Below are 22,057 nucleotides of genomic sequence, written 5' to 3'. Positions count from 1 at the left end.
ATCTAGCGGATTGGTGGCGTGGGCAGCGGTTAGCATTGTCACCTCACAGCAAGAAGGTCGATGTGTCCCCTTGTTTGCGTAAGTTTCCTCTGGGTGCTCTGGTTACCCCTAAAATCCAAAGACATGCCCCAGAGAGCAGAGTGGCATTGATTCACTTCTGAAATTCAAACAGAGTCATCCTTTTGGTTGAGGTTAAATATTCAGCGTTGAAATAAATTATGGATCAATGTTGATAGTTGGATTACTTCCCATTGTTGAAAATACTTTAAATAATTTACCCGTTTCCTGACATTGTAAATAAAAACATTAAATCAATGTGAATAATTTACCCATTTCCCAACATCCTCTTTTCAGATCACCATCCAAAGCTTCCAGAACAGAAAAACACAGACACACCAGATGATCAGAAATAACATTACCACTCTACATCATGTCATTGACAGGTGAGAAATCTTTATAGTATGGTTAGTAATGATACTACTTTACTATGATAATTTATTTGCTATTGTGGTTTAAACATTCGTTGCGCAAAACATATGCTGGATAAGTTGGTGGTTTATTCCGCTGTGGCGACCTCGGACAAATCAGTGACTAAGCCAAAGGAAAATTAATAAATGAATCTAGCAGATTTGATTGACCAATTAGTAACAATGATCTAAATGTGCATTTTTGACTTTAGAGACCATGATTTTACCATAGTAAAATGAACTGTAGGAATCATTACTAGTAATCTTGTTTCTGGGTGCAAACAATAGTTTTACTTTAGTAGTATTGTAGTATTAGTACTGTAGTAAACCTATAGTCATAATAACTGTAGGAATCACAGGTCCAGTTCAGTTTGTATTACATTTAACAATTAACAAGTTGTGCAATAATAATAATAATAAAAAAACAAGTTAAATTCTATGATTAGGATTTAGTTAAAAACATTTACATTTTATTTGGAAGAGAAACTTCCATTTGATAAACTGTATGTGTAAAAGGGTTTGCATGTGCCAGAATGATTCTGAAATATCAACTAAAATTTTACAACAACAGCAAAAAATATTGGTGATAATGCACTGCAATACTGTAACTTTAAATTAGTAAAAATGACTGAAATAAATCTCTTTGTTTTGCCAGGAAATGTACGATCACAAAGAAGCAAAGCGAAAGCCTTCAATGTGACAGGTAAGACACTATATATTTTATCAATCGAGTGTCAAATCAATTTAAAGTTTCTAAACTGGAGAAGGAACAAAACAACGTGTCGAGTTGTCAGAAAAGTGGAAATGGGAAGCTTGGCTTGTAGACGTGGGTGGCTTGAATCTTTTGTGAGCTGAAGACACTCGACCTGAAAAGTATTTCAGTGTTTTCAAAGACATTCACTTAAAACAAAATTGGTGGAGAAAGTCAGAAAATGCTTTCTCCTTCAGGTTGAATTTGCATTTAGCAGAAGTATGGACTTTTTTTTTGCTTAAATAATAGCTGATGAGTTAAACAAATGGACAGCTAAAAGTTAAATATTTCCCTAGATATAAAAAATTCATAAGGATATTATTCTTATGCATAGTGGTTATAAAAAAAAAAAAAGTTAAAGCCTCAATTCTTCAACCCGGCGAAGCAGTGGCACAGTAGGTAGTGCTGTCGCCTCACAGCAAGATGGTCGCTGGGTCGCTGGTTCAAGCCACGGCTCAGTTGGCGTTTCTGTGTGGAGTTTGCATGTTCTCCCTGCATTCACGTGGGTTTCCTCCGGGTGCTCCGGTTTCCCCCACAGTCTAAAGACATGCAGTACAGGTGAATTAGGTAAGCTAATTTGTCCGTAGTGTATGAGTGTGTGTGTGTGAATGTGTGTGAGGATGTTTCCCAGAGATGGGTTACGGCTAGAAGGGCATCCGCTGCGTAAAAACTTGCTGTGGGGTTCATTCCGCTGTGGCGACCCTGGATTAATAAAGTAACTAAGCCGACAAGAAAATAAATGAATGAATGAATTCTTCAACCTTAAATTCTCAAGCCTCTGGTGCCTAGACTGCACATTTACTGTATGTTACACTAAACTAAACTAAACTCAGCTTCAACTATGACAAAGGTACTGAAGCAGTTTCAGTTTACTACAACTTGGTTATAGCTTCAAAATGCGCCACACATTCTCTATTGGATAAAGGTTGGGACTGCAGGCAGGCCAGTCAGGTACCTGTATCATCTTCCTCTGTAGCCAGGACTTTGTAATGTGTACAGAATATGGTTTTGCTTTGTCCTACTGAAATATGCATGGGTGTCCCTGGAAAAGAAAGCAGCATATTGTGTTCCAAAATCTCTACATAATTTTCAGAATTAATTGTACTGCACAGAAGTGCAGTAGTCCTGAGCCCATGTGATGATTTCGCTTATAAATGAATAAAGTTTCTTGATGCAGTGCCGCCTGAGAGATCAGAGATCACGGTTGTTTAGCTTAGGCTTGTGCCCTTCTCTTTTACGCACTGAAACTCCTCCAGATTCTCAAAATCTTATACAAATTTTTGTTTAATTACTAGCTCCTGTCACAACTTTTTTTGGAATGTGCAGCAAGTTTGAATAGCAGTAATGTATGCATATTTACAAATGAAATGAAGTTGACCAGACAACCCATGACATATTTTGTGTTCATATTATCTGCAATGAAAAACAAGTCAAAGTAAATTTGGAAATCGTTAATTTCTTCTTTTTTTTTTTTTTTTTCATTTTCCATACTGTCCCAACCTTTTTTCTGATTTGGGGTTGTAGGAAAACACAGCATTTTTCTAAATATCTTTTTTTTTTTTGTTTAACAAGTGAAAAGTGAGTAAATTATAACTGAATTTCAGCATTGTGTGTATGTGTGTGTGTGTGTGTGTGTGTGTGTGTGTGTGTGTGTGTGTGTGTGTGTGTGTGTGTGTGTGTGTGCGTGTGTGCGTGTGTGTGTGTGTGTGTGTGTGTGTGCGTGTTTTTATCTGAACAAAGAGAGTGAAAATGCTTCCTTTTCAAAAAATAATGCATAACTTTCATAGAAAAAAAGTCTTGTTGGTTTTTACTGTTGTCAAATTAATATTTTTTTTATTTTTGTTTATTGTTAATGGTGATTAGCCGAGCTCCAGCATGATTTGACATGTGCTTTCATAACTGGACTACTCAAGCAAAACAAAAACTCATATAGCAGTAATGCACATAACCATGCTTCTAATGCATTTTCATCCCCTTATGTAGTCATAACTTCACCCTCGCCCTCCCCCTCCCCCCTCCCTCCCTCCCTCCCTCTCTCTCTCTGTAAAATGTTTTGAGAGTGAGAAAAAAGCTCCATTAATGTTGGCGGTGCGTATGTCTTTGTGGGACTCCACTCGCTGCATGTACCCGCACTGCTGTTAGAGTTAAAAGTTGCAATTAAGAGTCTGTGTAATTGTGCTGGATTGAAGTGAAGCAAATGATCGCTTCAGGTGTTGTTGAACTCGGTGCACACGAGCACAACAATGTGCTTAATCAGTGCTGTCTGTTTGCTTTTGTTATGAGCAGCAAGCAGAATTTAGTTGTGTGACTTCTGTCTGGAATAAGTCAATACTTTTTCATTAACAGTGCCTTTAGGCTCTCAATGTGTCCACTCATGCCTCCAGCAATGCTTATTAGCCACATGAACCCTGGGACTCGGACTGCGTTCATTGGTATAAGTGATTTAAAATTAATGATTTGTTTGCTTTCATCTCTGCAACGTATTTTGCTCTGAATTGTGGTTTCATTCATTTATTTATTTATTATTTTTCTTTTTACATTATCAAATGGTTTATAAATAAATAGCTGTATAGATAAATGGGTGAGATCAAGTCTAAAAAAAAGTGCCTGTAAGTGATTATTATTGTGTTTTTATGATTTCCGTAGGCAAGGCCTAAAATGGATGATTTTTCAATTGTTGGTGAATTGAGAAAATATAAATATATATTTTAAAATGTATATATTATTAATATTATTATATATTTTAAATAGTGTTGTTGTTAATAATAATATTAATAATACAAATAATACAAATAATAATAATAATAATAATAATAATAATAATAATAATAATAATAATAATAATAATAATAATAACAACAACAATACTAGTTCAACAATCAGTATCAATACTAGTTAACACTTTATAAGCATTAGCAAATAATGAATACATTAACAGTTAAGCAAAACGTTAGTTTATAACTGCAGCTACAAATGCTCTATTCTTGACTTTAAAGCACATTTAAACAACCCCGGCTCATTGTGGAAACGTAGCCCCGCGGACGTTTCTGCGGACCGCGATTTAGGTCCCGGGAGGTACGTATTCGAGCATTTTTTGTTTTCGCGGATCCACGAGAGGCCGCTGTGTGCGCTTTTTCGCGTCTCGGGCGCCTCTCGGGAGCGCGGCGTTCGCGCTCGCGCTGTTCTCGCGCGAAAAGCCGCTGGATCGAAAAAAAAAAAAACTAAAGCCCTCGTCTTCGATTTCGACTGCACTGTAAAAAAAAAAAGTTGAGTAAACTTAAAATAATTAGGCAACCTATCACACATAGCTTTTTGAGTTAACTCAACAAACAGGGTTTGAAGACCAGTGAACTCAAAATATTTTGTTGAATTCTTTAGTTCTCTGAACAAAAAGTATCATGTTCACCCAACAAGATATTTTTGTTTGCTGAACAAAAAATATCATGTTCAACCAACAGGATATTTTTGTTTGCTGAACAAAAAATATCATGTTCATTCAACAAGACATTTTTGTTTGCTGAACAAAAAATATCATGTTAACCCAACAAGACATTTTTGTTTGCTGAACAAAAAATATCATGTTCAACCAACAGGATATTTTTGTTTGCTGAACAAAAAATATCATGTTCAACCAACAGGATATTTTTGTTTGCTGAACAAAAAATGTCATGTTCACCCAACAAGATATTTTTGTTTGCTGAACAAATATTATCATGTTTACTCAACAAGATCTTTTGTTTGCTGAACAAAAATTTTCACGTTTATTCAACAAGATCTTTTGTTTACTGAACAAAAATGATTATGTTTACCCAACAAGATTTTTTTAGTTTACTGAACAAAATAAAACAAACTGATTCATTATGCATTTACTATTAATTTTTAGGATTCAAATTAAATACACAAGAATAGTCAATTCACTTTTTTTTATTTTTAACTGTGTTCAAATCACAATCCAAAACATTTGCATACAAAATCAGCATTTGACATTAGCCGTGTTCAGCATTGGGCTAGTTTGTACACAACTAGTACTGAATGTTTCCAGATTTGAAAAGATTGTACACTGCCTCAACATAAAATAACTGGCAACCTTACTAAAACCAAGCTATTAGTGTGTCCAAACACTCAAACCAGGTGAATATACAATCATCTAATCAGAGTAAACCCTAAAAGCCACTCCATTCATACAGTCTTTAAAGTGTACTGCACTTTTGTCAACAAAGTACATAAAGTCCAAAAACAGACCTCAAAACATTGAAACAGTGGCACATTAGGAAGTGGTCACGGGTCAGTTGCCGTTACTGTGTGGAGTTTGAATGTTCTCCCTGCGTTCACGTGGGTTTCCTTTGGGTTCTCCGGTTTCCCCCACAGTCCAAAGACGTGTGGCACAGGTGAATTGGGTAGGCTAAAATTGTCCGTAGTGTATGTGTGAATGAGTGTGTATGGATGTTTTCCAGAGATGGGTTGCAGCCGGAAGGGCATCCGCTGCGTAAAACAAGTTCATTGCGCTGTGGCGACCCCAGATTAATAAAGGGACTAAGCCGAAAAGAAAATGAATGAATGAATGAACTGAACTCTCGCAGATCATGTGCCACCAACCTCCATAAAACATGCTGAATCACTTAAAAAGTATATTTGAGTTCTTTTGGGTGTTCCATATTCAGTCTATACAAGAGGCTGAACAAGTAAGCGAAGGCTGCAGGCAGATGTGTGATATCCTGAAGTACTATGGCCTCCTCCAAGATTTTAGCGAGGTTCATCACATATTGCAGGGATGCAGAAGTGCCATTATCATCTTCCACCACAGTGAAGATTCCAATCCTTTAATCTCTGGTGCTGTGGTCTTCAGGGTCCGTGTCCTTATAGGAGATTAAGTAATGGGAAAATTAATTGATGTGTAATATTAATTACTACTTATTAATGTTATTACTATTATGCAAAGAAAATAAAAACATGTAATACTTTCGTACATACAAACAGTAACACTTTGAATAGTCTATAATATATAATAATTGAACAATATATTGACAACTTTTTAATATTTAGCAATTTTTTAAACTTTTATTTTACATAAAATTGCAAAGATTTACTTTTATTTGATACAGTTTCAATTGTGAAAGTTGTTTATTGTCCTGTTTAGAATATAACTGAGCCTTTAATTGTCATTCATAAGGGATTTATAAAGCATAAATAGTCCTCACTTTAGATTAGGTCACAACTGGATGAAGTTAAGCTCATAAAGCATATACTAACATACAAAGTAACTATTATTACATACCTTAATATTAGGATATTTAAATGTTAATTTGAATAGTTTATTAATCGTGTACTTAAGCATTCTGAATGATCTTAAAAACACCAACTATTCTTAAATAACTGGTTTGTAAATAATGCAATACTTAAATTAGTAATACAAATGAATCATTAAAGTTAAAAAAAAATACAATCATTGAGCACTTCATGTAGAGTTATGCTTAACAGAAAATAAATTAACTATTCGCTAATACTAAATAAATTATTTATAGCGTGCAGCTATTAAAAGTGTTACCAAGCAGACTAATAAATGTAGAATAGGGTATGAAAATGGGTAACTTACCAGACATATCTTGAGAAACCAAGCAGAATTTTTACGAAGAAAAATTGGCAATCCCTCAAGAGCTGCTCTTTCTCGATCGGTGACAATATCAGTGACCTAAAGGAAAGTCATTTACAAAGGGTGTTTTACAATCTTATTGTTTTGTAAGTAAAAATGTACTTAGTACATTTAAATGAGCATAGTATTTTATTCATGCTGTTGAAAAAACACATGGCTTTATTTTTAAAAAATAATTTTGTGGTTTCCATACAATGGAATTTGATAATGGTTGTGTTGGCAAATTTAGAAAAATGTTTAGTTTCATGTGACAATTACTTTGAGTTAAAAACTACAGCTATTATTTTCTATTTTCCTCTTTGAATGTATTCATTTGAAATGGTCACTCAAAACAAGTGAAACATCTGTTATTTATCTTACTTCCATCTCACAATCAAAACACAACTTGACACAATTAAAATTAATGCAAAAGGGCTGGACAATTAAATTGTTGCAATTACGTTTTATTAGACTGTATTACCTGAGCATGAAATTCTTGACAGGACAAAATATGTTGCACATGTTAAAAACATCAGACGGGTGTATAAGAAAAAAAAAATCTTAATGAGTACCTGCTCATCCATCTTGTTTAAAGTTGTATCCATCTCTGGACCCATTGAATCCCTTCTTTTCTGTAGAGTTTCAGGAGAGGTGCTGTATATTTATCAAGTCACTCGATTAACTGTCTCAGGAGATCTACATTACAGATCTGAGAAAACTCTGTACAGATCTACAATATACAAAAAAAAACATACATATTAATTTTTACACATAATATATATATATATATATATATATATATATATATATATATATATATATATATATATATAAATATATATATATGTAAATGTAAATATTTAAATGTTCAAATGCTGAATACAGATGTATTTTGAATTACCTATAATAATAATGTTGTTTGTTATTTTTAGCATTATCATTACTACCTTGAATGAAACCAAAGCAATTGCAATATAGTGACTTACCTCTTCCTTAAAGTCCAGGTTATCTCTCTCTAATTTCTTCCTGGCTAAATCTCAACAACTTCTTTTGGGCAAAGAGAAAAGGTTTCTTGCATCTGCTGGTGAATGACCGTCAAATTTCACTGATGATAACAAGTCTCACCTCCTCAAGGAAATCTTGCATTGAATTATGTCATTGTCAATATTTCAGTCCTTTTGAGCAAAAAGAAAGAAAAATATATATTTAGCCCTTTATATTTTTTATGTAAATAAAAGCTAGCTGACTGTTAAAGCAAGTTGGTCTGAATATGATAGACATTTAGTCGAGCTAACAAATCAAGCAATGAATTACATGAAAATCACACGATTTTCACACAAATTACACAGTTAAACACGTCACCGTTTGTTCCACTGGCTCTGGTTCGAAGGGAAAAAAGGTTATGATGTGCGCAATGCTGACAGCAATCTAGATAAACAGGACATAATGTTATATTTGACTTGGATACCTGATCTGGTATGTTATATGATACTCATTGTATTAATCGTGAGTTATTAAAGCAAATGACTCGATTGAAATCGCTATTTGTTTCAAATACATTCACTCTAAACTTTTATTGATGTAAATAGCCAAAACCAAGTGCACGAAACAAGTAACTCACGGCTAAATTATAACAAATAGTTCCGTATTAGGATACACGCGCACATCAAAGCCAACATATCAAATAATATAACGTTAGATGACAACAAAAAGAGACATACATACCTATGATTTAGCAGAAACGTCGTTGGCCTGCTCTTAACTAGGGATGGCTGACGTGAAACTGATGTTTTGACACAGTGTCGAGATCCCGAAGTGCAATTGTTTCGAATCACTGCACCGAAGCATGATCCGAAGCACCCAAGTCACGTGACTAAAGTGTTTCGAAACACCTAGTCACGTGACTAAAGCGATTCAAAGCATCGATCAGCTTAGAAACGTTTCGAGACCTGGTGAATCCTAATTTGACTGCCAAGGTCTCCAAATTATCTCTGTCTCAAATGGCTTAGAGCACTGTGGGTTTGCTTATTGATTCTATGCTTAGCATGATGTTTTGGGTTCGAATCCCGACTTCGAAATCATGGTTTTATGTATTTTAATCATGTTTCTGTTTTGTGTAGCCTAAATAGGATACAGCTACAGTTACGCCATCAATTTAGCATCATTTTTGTAACACTGTAAAACAATAATAAATATTTTTACAGTATGGTTGGGTTTAGGGTTTGGGTAGACATTAATAAAATACAATAAATGGGAAATTTAATGAATAATATAAATAATTCTTGATAACTTCAGGCCACCGTTTTTGATCTAGCAACAACCCTGTTTTAAGACAAAAACAAGACATATTTATTCACAAATTGTTTATTCGGATATCAGACCAATGTTGAAACAAAACGATACAAGAGCAAAGCATTACCAACTGTTATTAAAGCATTTTAAAACAACTGCTACTGACTGGCTTCGAAACCTACTACTCCTGCATGGATGTCTGACACCTTAACCACTGTACTATGTTACTTAAAGGATTCCAATTTCACAAAGTGGGGTTTAATCCCTCAATTTGTTCAATCGTTCTGTGCTGAAGCTGTTTCAGTGCAATATATATAAAAAATGACCACTAAATGTCACTGTAGAGTGAGGTTTCGAAACGTTTCGAAGCTTCGACACATTTGCTTCGACTGTTTCAGTGTTTCACGAAGCCTCGCTTTGCCCACCACTACTCTTAACCGCTCTATCACGGTCTCTCACATCATTAATACACTGGTAAAATAGATCGGGCAGTCAGATGGGTAGCACATCGCACAAAAACATGTATACAATTATATACAATCGATTATGAAAACGATTGACACGTAGCTCCGCAGAAAGAAAGATGGTTCGTTTTATCGCGCGCACGTGACAGGTACCCCCTGCAGTGAGCTATGGAAGTAAATTGCGCATGCGCCAGAAGCTTATAAGGCGCATGCGCCAACAAGAAGGGCACGCATCAACGCAAAACTAAGAATTTTGTATTAGTTCAACGAAATATTTTAAGTTTTTCACATTGAAGCACCATATTTGTTGAACAAACTAACTATTATTTGTCAGCATTTCAAATGAAAATATTTAAATTCAGTTAACTTATTAATCTTTGTTCAGAGGACTTTTTGAAAGTTGGCGTTTTTACAGTGTGCGTTTTCGGATCCCGCCACGTTCTCGCCCTTATTTTTCGGATCCCGTTTTTCGTCTTACCTGATTTCTGGAACCTGCTGTTCCCCGGACTCGATCCCGGTCGTCGTCCACCGCGGCCGGCTCCGGCTCCTCCTTCGGGGCCTCCGCTCCGCCGACGCAACGCTGTGAGCTAAGCGGACAAACTGATTGCATCGGGAAAGCCCTCCACTCGGAGGCGAGCCGTCGGCCGGCGAGCGCAAAGAGGAGGGGCGGAGCGGCGCCACACAGCCCCGCAGCGTTCGCTCGAAAAAAAACAAATGCGGCCTTTACGTACTTCCGGCCACATAAATCGCGGTCTCCAGAAACGTCCGCGGGGCTACTTTTCCAGAATGAGCTTGAGTTGCATTTAAAATGTGGTTAATAATGGTTCTTTCATACTTTGTTACAGATTAATGTTTCATGACTAAATTAAATCTCACAATATTTACAACTCATTTGTGTTTAAGAGTAGTTTGGGGCTTTTAAGATTATTCAAAAGAAGTTATTAAATGATTAATGAACTATTCAAATCAACACTTATATATTATTATTCAGGCATATACTAATAGTTAGTTTGCTTGTTAATAAATGCTTTATTAACTCAACTTCATCCAGTTTTGTCTAAGTCTAAAGTGAGGACTATATATGCTTTATAAATCTCTAAGAAATGATAATTAAAGGTTCAGTATCAAATGATCAAAAATCTTTGCAATCTTGTTAAACAAGTAAAAATACTGTGAAGTTACCGTTACTGTGATACTGTGTATCAAAAAACAACATCAAATTGGACAAAACAATAATAATAATAATATATTTAACAATATAGTATTCAACATTTCAATGTTATTTAATGATGTTTAAACTGTACAGTAATTTTACTTTCGTTAAGATTGCAAAGTTTTATTTTTCATTTGATACAGTTTCATTTGTGTATCTTCAAATGAAACGAATTGAATAGGGAAATACTTTATTTTGATGGTTGATTTGAGTATTAGTAGACTGCTTATTACATGTTGATACTGCTGCTAAACAGACATTTAACTGACTATAAGAAACTTTGCAAGTACATGTCAATTTACACTGACCCTAACCCCAACCTAACAGTCTACTTATAATCTAATGAAAGTTAGTTTGCATGTTGATGCATTGTAACTTAAATTCAACAAACGGACCATCAAAATAAATTGTGACCATAAAAAGTCCTCACTTTAGTTCAAAAAACTTGATGAAGCTAAGTTAATAAAGCATTTACTAACATACAAATTAACTATTAGTATATGCCTGAGTAATAAGATGTATAAATATTAATTTGAATAGTTTATTAACCATTTACTTAAGCAGTCTGAATGATATTTACAATTCAGAAACTTCTCTCAAATAAATCAAATAAATGGTTTGTAAATGATGCAATTCTTAATTTAGTAATCAAAAAAATACTAAACAAAGTATGAAAATACAATCGAGCACATATGTGCTTAAAAGTCAAGAATAAAGCATTTGAATCTGCAGTTATAAACTGCTTACATTTGTTAACATAGAGTAAATGCTTAACAGATAATGAATAATCAAGCTTAATAAATGATTAATAGTGTGTATTATTATAGTTACCCAATACTACTACTACTACCACAGCTAATAATAATAATAATAATAATAATAATAATAATAATAATAATAAAAATAATAATAATAATAATAATTATTATTATTACTATTATTATAATTTTATTATCCTTATTTTTATCCTATCCTTATTTTAAATATACCATATATTACTAAATATAGTAATGTATGATATTACTGTCCTGTGAAGTATTTAATATCACAAGCATTATTGTTTAATATTAATAATAATAATAATAATAATAATAATAATAATTATTATTATTATTATTATTATTATTATTATTATTATTATTATTATATTATTATTATTAATATTATTATTATTATTATTTGTTTGTGTTTTAAATACTGTATATCACTGTAATATTACTGATCTGTGAAGTATTTAATACCACAAACATCATTGTTTATTATTAATAATAATAATAATAATAATAATAATAATAATAATAATAATAATAATAATAATAATCATCATCATAATTGATTTTATTATTATTATTATTACTATTATTATTATTATTATTTAAGATTTAAAAATGACAAAGCCATTAAAAAATAAATAAATAAAAAGTTCAACCAACAGGCAAATAAAACTGTTTCACATATTTGCATGTTTTTACTTGCCTTTGGCTCTTTTTGATTAATAATCACAGGCATCGCCCCTAAGTGTTTAATTAAGACCACAGTCTTGCAAAGTTCATTTCATAGCTTGTTGCAACCGATTACAGTTCTTTTCTGAAAGTGATAAACCATTTTGAGCACAAACAGCAGCCAGTGATTTGACTATTCTCTTTGAAAAGCCTCTTTGATGTCATTCTCAAACTTGAGTCTTTAAGCATTGCTGTCAAGAGCTTTTTCATATTATGATGTCAAAGCTGAACTCTTAACTCGTGTTGAACAGGCGAGCTCAGGTTTGATGATTTCTGATTGCAGACGTGTTTATCTGCACCAGGCGTCCTCCCACCCTTTGATTCGCACACTTTTCAATCACAATTCTGTGATTCTTTGGGGAATTACACATCTCCCCCGTGGCTCCGAGATGAGGAAATGACTCCAGACAGTCACCTATATTACTCTTCTCTCCTCAATTAAGAGCTGGAGATGCTACTCTTGATGAGACTTTTTGACTCAAGAAGAATTCATAAGCGCTCCTTTGACATGAGCGTCAGTGATCTGTTATCTCCCTGAGGAGACTCAGAGTCATATTGCTCAAATCAGGGTTCAGACATGCGGTGAGGAGACCGCTGGAGCCGAAACATCTCTGATGGGCAGATGAAGGGGATTAGAGTAGCAGAGTTCAGTCTTGAATTATAAATAAAGAGTAGATAACAAATTAATATTCAACCAAAAATAAACAATAATATTGCTGTTCAATTTTAAGTTATTCTAAAATGTCATTTATTGATTCCACAAAATTATTTATATTTTCAGGAGTCATCACTTTAGATCCTTCATAAATCCTTTTAATGCCATATCCGTCATTTCAACGAGCATTTGCAAACTGCCTAGCAAACTTAAATGCTTGTAACTACACCACTAGATTTGTAGTTAGAAGCATAGCTCATAGTTGTGTTCTATTCCCAGTTATCTGTTCCCTATAGGGGACCGATTATTTAAAAGCAGAATTTACGTTATTTCTCTAAAGCTTGTGAAAACAAAAATATATAGCATGCATCAATGGTTTTAATTTATGGTAGCTTATTTAATAAAAAATGTATCTACTGTACAGTGTATGACATGGGCCTGTTGATTACAACATTTCTGCAGTGATTTGAATGGGTCAATTTGTAAAAGTGGACTTTTCAAAAAATAAAATTATCGAATAAATAAACAATATCCCACTTAATAATAATAATTATAGTAGTAGTGATAATAATAATAATAATAATAATAATAATTATTATTATTATTATTATTATTATTATTATTAATAATAATAATAATAATAATAATATTATTATTATTATTAAATTTCCCAGTGATAGGTTGCGGCTGGAAGGGCATTCGCCACGTGAAACATTTTGCTGTGGCGACCCCAGATAAATAAAGGAGCTAAGCCAAAAAGTAAATGAATTAATGAATAATAGTGATAATAATAATAATAATAATAATAATAATAATAATAATAATAATAATAATAATAATAATAATAATTATTATTATTATTATTATTATTATTATTATTATTGTTGTTATTATTATTATTAATGTTATTATTATTATTATTAATGTTATTATTATTATTATTATTATTATTATTAATAATAATATTAGTGTTATTAAGTAGGATTATTTTCATTTCTTAATAAATAGCCTACTGTAAATTACAACCATTAACAGTTTTTATAATTTATTTATGAGATACGAATACTATTAGCTAAGGTTTTATGTTTTAGACTAGAATATTGAATATTCTCAATAATATTTTATTTGTAATGGTAACATAGACTCGGTGTAACATATATTTCAATTAATATGGAAAATGAGTACATGTTTTTTTTACTAAAGTTACTATTGGATTTTTGAAAAATGCATGTGCTTGTAAAACAATATTATTTGCACAAAAACAAACAACACAACACCAACAGCTAAAGGAACGTGCTGCATTTTGTCACAACACAAACAACTTAAGAAATGTTTCTTAAGTTGTTTCTGCTGTGATAAATTCAGCATTTATCTTCAGTTGTTTCAGTGAGAGAGTGTATAGGTGTTTCTTAGTGCTGGATTGGCATCCACCACAAAACTAGGTCGACTGGTAGGACATCCACCACATCGAACATATGCCAGAGTAGTTGGTATTCTGCTGTGGGACTAAGCCAAGGGATAATGAGTGAGTAAAGTAATTTCAATTCAATTCAATTTCAATTTCAAGTTGACTGACATCGATCATCAAACAATGGAGATTGATGTAAGCCAATTGGAGATTGAAGTCAGTCTGATGTGTTCTGACATCAGTCTTCAACATTGGTTAGTCTTCAGACCTACTTCAATGTCTAATGTTGTGTTCTGAGGTAAATCTGAAACGTTGGAGACTAAAGTCAGCCTGATGTTTGGATTTGATGTCAACCCAATTTTTAATTTGAAATTGTCCCTAATTGATAAGTTTTTGTCAATTTTATTAAATCTGCGCCTTGATTTTGTCACAATCAAGTTGATGAAGTTAACATTGGGTTCAGACTTTCAATCTCCAATGCTGGGTTCTTGAGTAGACATTTAAACAACATGGAGATTGATGTCATAACCCAATGTCTATCTTGCGTTTTAAATTGGGTTCTGACGTCAGTCTTCAATGTTGGATTATGATGTGAGTATGACATCTAACTTTCAGAGATTGACATCAATTTGATGTTGGGTTCTGATGTCCCAACTTTAAAGATTGACATCAATCTGAGCTGCCATCTGATTGTTTGAAGTTGTTTCTTAATTGATATCAGATTGAAGTCAATCTCCAACATTGCATTCTGACATCAGTCCGACATCTGAACAATGTTGGAGATTAATGTCTGACTTTAGGTTCTGTTATCAACCCAAGTCAACAATCAGTCATTGGACATTGAGATCAGAACCCAACATCAGGCTGAGTATCCAATGTTTGTAATAAGCTGAATTTTCATTGCAAATGAAAATTGCTTTGACTTCCAAGCCCAACCTCAGACTGTTGTCAATCTCTAGATGTACATCAGCAGTCCCCAGCCTTGGTTCTAACAGCAGTCAGGGGTTCAGATGTCTATCTCAAAGTGTAAACATAATTGTTGATATTATTACATCTGCTGCTTGATTTTCTCATAGACAAGTTGATGAAGTTGACATTTGGTTCAGACTGACATTAATCTCCAACATTGGATTCTGACAAATGTCTGCTGTCTAAACAATATTGGAGATTGACATCAGAACCCAGTGTCAGATATATGTCAGCCTCCAACAATGAACCAACATGATATTGCCGGCTTAGAGTACCTAAATCATGTCATATACATATTATACAGTAGTTAGAAGTCCGCATTACATCCCTAATTAATATCATAAAATGCATGAGCAAAATATTAAATAAAAAATACACTTCAAATGTTGTACATTCATTGACATGAAATTATAATGAAATAAAAATAATCTGTCACCTACGCAAGGAGCAGCAGAGGGTTTAGCTCTCGGGTCCCAGCATAGGCTCGGATTCTTGGGTTAGATAATAAGGCTGATGTATTTATTGTGTCTTCGACTTCTTGGATCTGTGACTGAGTCTGACAGTTGCCCTTTGCGTCTCTGCTACAGCCTCCTGACCCTCCGTTTTGTGTCGGCTTCAAAGAGCACACAGACCTCAAACGACAGACAATGTTTTAATTCTTATAGCTTGACGTCTAAAATAACCTTCAACGCTCTGCTGATGAATGATTCCCCCCCAAAAAAAATAAATGAATAAAATGCTTCCGGAGCTTTTTTTTAAAATTAAATCCCATGAGGACGTTGCTCAGGCAAGATTAGATCCATGAAAATTTATGAAAATCGCAGGTGGAATTCTTGGTGCCAAAAAAACCCAATTTCCTTAACAAGCCGCCATTATGCCATTAGTGGATATCAACAGCTTGTGACATCTGGAGAGTTCAATAGGACTTAATTAAGCCACATGATCCTTTAGTGTTGGTCTTTCTGGGCTTCACCCACTCATTGCTCTGGATTTCTTTTATGATGCTTCTAAAAAATGAAAGCCACTGATGTAGCACCAAATTTCAATACAAGGTGCAGCTTGCACCTGGAAAAAAAAGGATAACATTTTTCAAAACATCTTATTATGTGTTCAACAGAATAAAAAAAGGTTTGGAACAACTTGATGATGAGTACATTTTCATTTTGGCTGAACTATTGCTTCAAGGTGTGTTTTGGTTGAATAAATCAGAAGTAGATGAGGTGTTTTCACCTTGTGTTTTAATTCTTCACTTATGTCACGTTCAATAATTATTACATTTCTTTTGATTTCTTTATGAGGAGGATCTATGGGTGAATGTATGTATGGGCCATTTCTGATATTTTTATCAAAAATTGTCGAATAAAATTGGGCACATTACATATAAGCACAAACAGGATGCTGAATGTGGTTTAATGTAAGAATTTCTAATGTTAGAATCAGGACTAAAAAGAAAATATCATGCCTTTTTATGTTTTTCACCTTCAAGTCAAGCTTGCAGCTTCAGAATGCCTGCCATCCTTTAACCCTCACTACAAATCAAAAGATAAATAAATGGGTGATGCTGACACTGGTTTGACTTTACTGTGAGCAATCAAGAATAGAGGTTTTCAAACATTTTGTTATGCCGTAAGACCCCAAAACACAATAACACACACTTGAGGGATTGCCTTACAAACATCTTAGATTTATGCCATGTGTTGTGTTTGTTTGTGATGTGTGCTAATGTCTATACTGAGGGCAAGAAATAAATTAATATTATGATTGTAATCATTAAAAAAGCATTTTAAAAAATGACAGTATATGTAATATTAACATTAGAAGTTTTATTTATTTTTTTGCCTGAAAAGTTTCGGTCAAAATTGGCAGCAGGAAAAACAAACCAACAATTTAAAAAAACAAAAAGTCTCAGGGTGGTCGCACAATGGATGCATTTTCCATGCATTTTCTAATTCTAAATATAGATTTCTATTTGGGGTACGCAAACCGGCGGCCATCCGCGGCGCCCAGCTGCCACTCTTCATATTTCATATTTCTTCATATTTCAGCAGGACACTGTTCAAATTTCTGCCGCACCACAGAGAGCCGTCTGATTAGTTTTAATATTAAACAACATTGTAATATGTGTGTGTCTGGTGTGCAATACTTCTAACTGTCATGTTCGTGCCATGCCGTGGTGCTGAGTGGCTCATCTGGTGTGCGACCCCCTTAATTGAATACTAAAAGATGTTATGTTATTTTTATGTTGACTCATTTTAAAGCATTGTTTCAAATTGATAGATGGTACAGAGTCCATATTTAATACACCTTGAAGCTCATTCTATTTAGATTTTTCTACCTATTCGAAGAAGAATATATGTATTAGGGCATATTTCTTTATGTTGCAATATATATTGCGATATAAATACAATTTCACCAGATGACTTTTAAAATTTGGAAAAAATTAGTATTGTTAGATCGATTTTAATGATTCTGCAGTGAGAGTACATCTACATTTACATTTACATTTACATTTAGTCATTTAGCAGACACTTTTATCCAAAGCGACTTACAAATGAGGACAAGGAAACAATTCACACAACTATAAGAGCAACAATGAATAAGTGCAGTGGGCGAGTTTCAGGTGTGTAAAGTCTAAGAAGCAAAGCATTAGTAAAAATTTTTATTTATATATTTATTTATTTATTTATTTTTTTTTTTTGAGTACAGTTAGTGGTATAGCCAGAGAGGCAATTGCAGATTAGGAAGGAAAGTGAAGACTAAATAGTTGAGTTTTTAGTCATTTCTTAAAGACAGCAAGTGACTCTGCCGTTCTGATGCAGTTAGGGAGTTCATTCCACCAACTGGGCAGATTGAATGCGAGAGTTCGGGAAAGTGATTTCTTCCCTCTTAGGGATGGAACCACTAGGCGATGTTCATTCACCAAACACAAGTTTCTGGAGGGCACATAAATCTGCAGAAGTCAGAGCAGATAAGAAGGAGCAAAGCCAGAGGTCGCTTTGTAAGCAAACATCAGAGCTATAAAATTTAATAAACAATCTTTAAAATTTTGGGGTCCCCTGAGACATTTTCATTGTTGTCTGTGCTACTTGCAGTGTGTTTCTGTATTTGCATGTGTTGTGAGTATTTTCATGCACATGTTTAGTCGGAGATTGATAAATTAATGTTTATAACTTGCATCTCCATAAAATCTAATAAGCAATCTTTAAACTTTAAACTTTTTATGCCAATTTATAAAATACATTGTCTGTATTTGCATATGTTGTAAGTATTTTAATGTATGACAATCCATACATACAATCAAGTAAAAGATACAATTGTGTGAAACAAAGTGTTTTATCGTTTCCAGAGTCTAACGGTATTTAAGGACAGTAACTGAATGATAAAAATAAAAATCAATAAAATCAATTGTAGTTAAGGTCATAAATGGTAAAAATGTTAATACACAAATTCTTTTAAAATCGTTATATAATCGCAAGCATCAGCTAAACAATTTAACCAATTGATGTAAATATGAAGGATTAAAAAGATCGTTCTGAGATAAACTTTTTTTTTTGAGTGATCAATTTGGATTTTAGGTGTTTTAACATATATTTATTCATTAAAAAAAAGATGACTCTCAAACTGATTTGTAACCTCATGGATGAGCAAAATAATGCTTTGCAAGTGGTATTTGACAGCACTTTTATGTGTTTTAGCCTGCTTAAAGCAAGACACTGCAGGTGAACAGGGTTAACAAAATAAAACTAAGAAATTTTATTTATTGTAATTTAATGTGTATTTCACATTTAAATATTTAACATAAAATATGCACAAATTTGCAACCTAAAACTGAACATTGAATGAAGTCTGGTTCAAAACAGCCTTTAAAAATATGCGTGAAAGTGTAAAAAGGTGTTTTCTACTTCCTCATATCTTAAGCACATGTTGACTTTAAAACCTCTCAAAATACGTGATGGTTTTTCCCTTCCAACTCAATTCCAATTCATAGCTTATTTCATATAATCTGCTTGAGCAGCCGTGTAAGTAATTCTTCAATTATTTACACCGTCAACATGTAATACATCACCGGTTATATATGGACACCCCTTTCTTTAATTAACATGCTCTTAATTCAACAAATCGTAATGCTATGGCATACAGTTGCAGTACAGAGGACTGTGTGCTTCCATCAAGACACTTTTCTATTGCAGCAAGGTGAAAATGAAAACTTTAATTAAATTTATCTCTGTTTCTCGTTTACTGAAAGTCATTCTGACAGATCAAGCTTTTAACTCCAAGTAATTTACTTTGGGTTTAACAAGCTTTCCTAACTTTAGGTTCAGATTTGAAAGCAATATTTTCAGGTCTCTGCAGGATAGATGACGCATTTCAGCAGATTAACTCAAATACCTGGATCATAATCACAAAACTCATGCGTCTGATTCTTGTAGAGCACCAGATGTGTGCCCTGACTCCATAATGCCTTTTCAAGAGGCTGTATTTCCATCCATAAAGGTAAAATGCAGCCTTTTTTATTTTTATTTTTTGGTTTACTTAAATAATATTCACAATTTCATAATGTCAGATGGACGAAGGCTCATTTCCTTACAATTTTATTGTTACTGCTATCCGCTGGTTTATCTTGTTTTCCTTTTGGCGCTGGCTTTCGTAGCAGTTGTTTGGTCTGGACAAATACATTCTATTCTCGGACCGCTGATTTGTTCACCTTCCTACTCGTTGTTTGCATGGCCCATAAATCCTCATAAATACAAAACAAAGGTGAGTGCTTTAAACTTTGGCTTTATTAAGCCAATTTTACTATTGTTTGTCTTCCTGTTATTAGTTTTACGTGCCATGTTGATGTCTGAGAGGTAGAATTGGATAACAAGCATTGTTTATGTCTGGCAACCCACATCTGTGTATGTACACAGAGAAAAAATAGTACCTTTAGTGGTTCAGAAATTTTAAAAATACATGGGAATATTAATAGATTAATTGTACAATTTATTAAATAATGAAAATATGTCTTTTATTACCTCAGACTAAGGCCATCCCAGATATAGATACATTTTTCCTGTTTATAATACTGTAAAATATATAAGACTGCGTGGGGCTGTGCTGAGTAGAGCTGTTATCGGGCCTTAAAAGTTAGACCTGACAGGGCTGGAGCCTGACAAAATTTAACCGAGCCTGACTAATACACCTTGATTGACAGCTTTTTAAAAGCCAGAACCCGTTTACAGAAAGACATTATTCAAATGTGCACATGCGCACAACTCTTTTGCATTTTTTTCAAGAATAAGTTGTTTATATATGTTTTAACATAATTTGTTTGTAACAAACAATAAGCTATAGGCCACTTAAAAGCTATAACAAACATGTGAAGTTTATTTCTAAACTAACTTCGAGAGGATCACGTGCTTATGATTTCTTGCGGCTGGTCACACATCATCCAATTTATGATTCACTTATCAGACGATTGCACTGTTGCCTCACAGCAGAATGTCACTAGTTCTAGTGCTTACCAACCAAGTCGACTTTACTGTGTGGAATTTACACATTCTCCCCGTGCTCACATGGGTTTCCCCCGGGCCCCCCCGGTTTCCTTCCACTGTCCAAAAACATACAACTTAATTTAATTGACTAATCCAAATCAGCACCATAGACATGCTCCTAGAAGGTAGTTATCTCTTAAGAGCAATCACTCTTAAGAGCAATCACTATCTGTTTATTAGCAAGTACAGCAGAGAAGTTCTCGACCTACCTGAGCTCAAACTCCCCTCTCGCCTTGCAAATGGGAGGGAGCCCTGGGCTCGAGGATCCAACACACCAATAAAAATAAGTCTTCCCTAACAAAATAAATAAAAATCCTAGAAATTTTATACATATTGGAGATTTGCTAACTTATGAGGCCTCTGATATATATTTAAATACTATGATTGTTCCACATTTGTTTCACTGTATAACAAGCAGGTCTCAGGCATGTAAATCATTTTCAACACCGTTGGAATCATTATACGATTATTTATAAGAGAGCACTTAAAATTCATGATAAAAAAGTTGTACCATCACTGCAATATCTTAAAATATGTAGTCTCTTAAGTTTTGATAACATAATTAATATTCCAAAATTCCAAAAATTCCAAAAGGGGAATGTATTGTCCCTAGACGTAAAACCTCTTTTGGTCAATCTTCTTTTATTTATAAAGCCACAAATCTATGGAATTCTCTCTTAACAGAAATAATCACATGTACAAAATATAAGATGTTTATTATTTGTGTGTACAAATTATGTGTACAAATTATGTTTAGAATTTGTACACACTGAGTGAAATGTTTTTGATTAGTCAGTTTTTTTAGTTTATATGTGATTGTGCCTGTATGATTTAAACTGACTTTTTAATTAAATGATTATTATTGTTTTAATTTTTATCTTTTCAGGCACTGCAGGTGGAAAATGGCAATCCTTCTACAACCTGGCACAATGCATCTTTGTTTTTTGTTTTTTTTGAGGTTAATGTAATTTTTGTGCATGTCCCTTAAATAATAAAATTAATGAATTTATTCATTCAAATAGATTCTAAATTATGACAGGTATTTGAATAATGTTAGAGAAATTCCAAAGTTATCCTATATACTCTTTTGTGGAGGAACATTATTGAATCCACTGTAGATGGCTTTAGCGTGGTCCTGCGCTTACTGATGGTGCGTCCAGCAGCACTGAACAT

At 33.5% G+C, this 22,057-nt stretch overlaps 1 long non-coding RNA gene across 1 annotated transcript in view; it reads left to right on the top strand.

Moving 5' to 3' along the window:
* The first annotated feature begins 354 nt into the window (after positions 1-354).
* The window catches only part of LOC141375658 (uncharacterized), a 59,062-nt gene continuing 37,359 nt past the window's right edge, over positions 355-22,057 (top strand). Inside the window, exons 1-2 of the long non-coding RNA XR_015498107.1 lie at positions 355-443; positions 1,123-1,170. This is a non-coding gene — a long non-coding RNA (uncharacterized LOC141375658). The remainder of the gene's footprint in view (positions 444-1,122; positions 1,171-22,057) is intronic.

This window comes from Danio rerio, chromosome 8 (genome assembly GCF_052040795.2).
Source record: "Danio rerio strain M-AB ecotype USA chromosome 8, GRCz13ab, whole genome shotgun sequence".
NCBI classification, from domain to species: Eukaryota; Metazoa; Chordata; class Actinopteri; order Cypriniformes; family Danionidae; genus Danio; species Danio rerio.
The sequence above is the reverse complement of the archived record's forward strand: the minus strand, read 5'-3'. Positions and strand labels throughout refer to the sequence as shown.